Source organism: Rutidosis leptorrhynchoides, chromosome 6 (genome assembly GCF_046630445.1).
Source record: "Rutidosis leptorrhynchoides isolate AG116_Rl617_1_P2 chromosome 6, CSIRO_AGI_Rlap_v1, whole genome shotgun sequence".
Classification (NCBI taxonomy): Eukaryota; Viridiplantae; Streptophyta; class Magnoliopsida; order Asterales; family Asteraceae; genus Rutidosis; species Rutidosis leptorrhynchoides.
The window spans coordinates 36,470,989-36,476,044 of NC_092338.1; positions in this window are offsets into that span (position 1 = coordinate 36,470,989).

Consider the following 5,056-nt stretch of genomic DNA (forward strand, 5'->3'; position numbering starts at 1 on the left):
CATAGATTGCAAATATAGTGGGTTTAAAACAACAATTCGAAGCATATTTCAACAACTTCGGCTCTAGATACCATTGTTGAGATTTAACAAGTTTGAAACTCTTAAAACCATTTAAGATTATAATCAAAACGGAAGCGTGTAATTACAAATTAAACTTGTTAATTTTTTAAACCAATTTAAAGTTAAATCCCAATGGGATCAAGTTATGAAATCATGCTTACAAATTAACAAGAAAGGGAGAGTTATATATACCTCCTTAAAACAAGTTTAAGGGCTGTCCAAATGCTTATAAGATGATGAAAAAATGTGTAGAACTTCAAGCCTTTGATCCTCCAACACCACCCTTAAGTTTACTAGACTTTATAACCTTAACACCCTTGTTAATCTAGCTTGAAACCCCTTTTTTTGTACCCAAAATTTCTGGACAGCAGCTCTCAAGAAATGATGCCGAATGCAAGTTCCAAAAGCATGAAACCTCAAGTTGTTATACCCCAAGCATGATCCCAACACCTTGTACTTTGGTTAGGATTTGTTTGACACTTAATATTGGCTTGCAAGATCAACAAAAGAACCTCCTTTTGCCCTCTTATGCCCACGTTTTTTTCAGCTGCAGTAGCAAGAAAAACTGAGCAGTATTTTTGTCATTTTTACTTGATATGTTTTTATCTCATTGTTGTAGAACACAATGTCTTGGTTATATGCAAAAGCATGGGAGGTAACTAATATAAAATGTGTGTAAGAGCATGCCAACATGGACTCCAATGCCACTCCCATTTCCATTATATAAAATTAGTTTTTATAAAACTGATTTTGTAAAATCAGTTTTTATAAAACTTGATTTTATAAAACACATTTTATAATCTTGCATATTATTTGTTATGTATATTTTATAAAACCAATTTATAAAATGTAACATAACTTAATTAATTATTTAACCTATAAATAATTAAATCCTTGCTATATAAATTATTCCATAATTTATATATATACATATCAAGTGTTATTAATTTTAGAACCATTTTCTAAAATTCAAGTGTCGCGTATTTAATCAACGAACCAATCGCTAAGATCAAATACGAATAAGGTTTCGGTAAGCTTGTTATTGGGTATGACCCGACTTGGATCATAACATGTTAGCCACATTAATTTAATATGTCTCTCGGGCATATGAAATACCTTCAAATGGAACTTTGCGTTATTTAATTCTTGCACGATGTTCTATCTACATTGCTGTACGATGATTCTGTGGTATTTGTACCTAGATGCATTATTTCATAACATGTGATGTTTTGATTCCATGTTGGTCACTATATACTGTATTACTACTACTTGCATACTGGATTTTGACTTGAGTCAAAAATTTTGTTTAGAATACCATGGCTAACGGAAGATCCACACCTACCGCCGCCCAGATTGAGGACATGATCAACGAACGGGTCGCTGCAGCCCTAGCAGAAAGAAATCTCGAAGCTCCCCCGCCACCACCACCGGTTATTCCACCCGTTCGAAATGGGTGTACATACAAGGAATTCCAGAGCTGCAAACCGCATAACTTCAGCGGCACCGAGGGACCAGTTGGTCTCACCAGATGGTTCGAAAAACTTGAATCAGTATTCCGAGTTAGCAACTGTTCGGAGGATAATAAGACCAAGTTTGCATCTTACACGCTATCTGACGGCGCGCTAAAGTGGTGGAACACGTTAGCTCAAGCGAAAGGTATCGATGAGGCGTATGCTACGCCATGGGAGGAATTCAAGGCGGCTATGATTGATGAGTATTGTCCGAGAACCAAAATTCAGAAGATGGAAATTGAATTCATGCAGTTAAAGGCCGTAGGGAACGACCTTAACAGTTACAATCGTAGGTTTTTGGAGTTAGCACTGATGTGTCCGACCATGGTCACCCCCGAATTCAAGCGCATGGAGAAATACTTCTCGGGACTCCCTAAGTCCATCAAAGGAAATGTCACCTCATCCAAACCACCGAATGTTCCCGAAGCAATGCGCATGGCGCATACTCTCATGAATCAGATTCTTATTGATGAGCCGGAGAAGGCTAAGTTTGAAGCCGGTAGTAGTGAAAAGAGGAAATGGGACAACAACCACAACAACAACAACAACAACAACAACAATAACAGGGGGAGAAACTACGATCAGACCCCCGCCAAGAGGCACAACAATGGTGGAAACCCTAATCCCAACAACAACACCAACACCAACCCGAACTACAAAGGAACCTTACCTCAATGCAAGCGATGTTACAAGCACCACACTGGGTATTGCAATGTTGTTTGTGAGAAGTGCCAACGGGCTGGGCACATCAGGAAGGACTGCAAGGTCACTACTCTGAATGGGAAACCGAACACCAATGGACCTAAGAAGTGCTACGAATGTGGACAGACGGGCCATTTCAGAAACGCATGCCCCAACAAGCGAAAAGATGGCGGGCCACCCCGAGGTAGAGCCTTCAATGTTAATGCAAGGGATGCACGTGATAACCCCGACTTGGTGACAGGTATATTCACAATCAACAATATTTTAGCTTCTGTCTTGTTTGATACTGGTGCGGATAGAAGTTATGTATGTAGACATTTTTGCTATAAGATTAAATGGTCATTAGTCCCGTTAAAAGAAAGTATGCTTATCGAGGTCGCCAATGGAAAACTTGAAAAGGTTGACCATATTAGTCATGGAGCTATTATCAACATAGCTGGTGCAGATTTCGAAATTGATTTGATACCTATCAAACTGGGAAGCTTTGACGTGATCGTTGGTATGGATTGGTTGAGCAAGATAAAGGCCGATGTTATTTGTGGAGATAAAGCACTTCGCATACCACAAGGAGATGGCGAACCACTGGTTATCTATGGAGAGAGATGTACCTCGAAGTTGAACCTCATTAGTTGCGTGAATTCATTAGTTGCGTGAAAGCACAAAAGATTATGAAGAAGGGACGCTTTGCTGTCCTAGCACATGTGAAAGCGGTAGAAACTGAGGTGAAGAGCGTGAATGACGTTCGAATTGTGAACGAATTTTCCGATGTCTTCCCAGAGGAATTGCCTGGATTACCACCGCCGAGAGCCGTAGAATTTTAGATTGACTTAGTTCCAGGAGCTGCACCTGTAGCTCGCGCACCCTATAGACTTGCACCTTCCGAGATGCAAGAATTACAGAGTCAACTACAAGAGCTACTTGACCGAGGATTTATCCAACCAAGTTTCTCGCCTTGGGGCGCACCGGTTCTATTTGTGAAGAAGAAGGATGGATCCTTTCGTATGTGTATCGACTACCGTGAGCTTAACAAATTGACTATCAAGAATCGGTATCCTCTTCCACGAATTGACGATCTTTTTGATCAACTACAAGGATCGAGTGTTTACTCAAAGATCGATTTGCGATCCGGTTATCACCAGTTGAGGGTGAAGGAAAGTGACGTGATGAAAACTGTATTCAGAACCCGTTATGGTCATTATGAGTTTCTTGTGATGCCATTCGGTTTGACAAATGCACATGCCGTGTTCATGGACCTCATGAATCGTGTCTGCAAGCCTTACTTGGACAAGTTTGTTATCGTCTTCATAGATGATATCCTCATCTACTCTAAGAGCGAAGAAGAACATGAGCAACACCTCCGATTAGTGCTTGAACTCTTAAGACAAGAGCAACTTTACGCCAAATTCTCCAAGTGTGAATTTTGGTTGAAGGAGGTACAATTTTTGGGTCATGTTGTGAGCGACCAGGGTATCAAAGTTGATCCCGCCAAGATTGAAGCCATCAGCAAGTGGGAGACCCCCACTACTCCAACGCATATTCGCCAATTCCTAGGTCTTGCCGGTTATTATCGAAGGTTTATCGAAGGATTTTCTCTGATTGCACGTCCTTTGACCGTGCTGACTCACAAAGGGAAGAAGTTCATTTGGGAACCCGTACACGAATCAGCATTCCAAACTTTGAAGAAGAAGTTAACCTCCGCACCTATTCTATCGCTTCCCGAAGGCAGTGACGATTTCGTTGTTTATTGTGATGCATCGAAGAGTGGTTTTGGTTGTGTACTGATGCAACGATCAAAGGTTATTGCCTATGCCTCCCGCCAATTGAAGATTCACGAGCGGAACTACACTACGCATGATCTTGAACTTGGAGCCGTTGTCTTTGTGCTCAAATTGTGGAGACATTATTTGTATGGAACTAAGAGCACTATTTTCACCGATCACAAGAGTCTCCAGCACATCTTTGATCAGAAGCAACTAAATATGAGACAGCGTCGATGGATCGAGACGCTCAACGACTACGATTGTGAACTCCGTTATCACCCTGGCAAGGCCAATGTTGTAGCTGACGCTTTAAGCCAAAAGGAGAGGACGGCACCTCTCCGTGTTAGGGCTCTGAACATCACCATCCATTCGAACCTCAACAGCCAGATCAGAGTAGCCCAAGTTGAGGCTCTCAAGGAGGAGAATATATCTCACGAACATTTGAACATACTTGTCTCTCGATTCGAGGTTAGGGAGTCTGGACTCCGATGTTATGCCGGAAGAATTTGGGTACCTTATTATGGAGATCTACGAAACCTGATACTTGATGAAGCACACAAATCGAGATATTCAATTCACCCCGGTGTGGGCAAGATGTACCACGACCTTAAAGAACAGTATTGGTGGCCGAATCTTAAGAAGGACGTTGCGACTTATGTTGGTAAGTGTTTGACTTGCTCGAAGGTTAAAGCCGAGCATCAGAGACCTTCTGGTTTACTTTAGCAACCGGAGATCCCACAATGGAAGTGGGAAAGGATAACAATGGATTTCATTACTAAGCTACCAAAGACGGTGGGCGGATACGATACTATTTGAGTTATTGTTGACCGCCTTACCAAATCCGCACACTTTCTAGCGATGAAGGAAACTGATACAATGGAGAGACTTGCTCAGTTATACATCAAAGAGGTTGTATCTCGTCATGGTGTACCTTTATCGATCATCTCCGATCGCGATCCCCGTTTTGCTTCTAGATTTTGGCGTTCTTTGCAAGAAGCCATGGAACTCGTCTGGACATGAGTA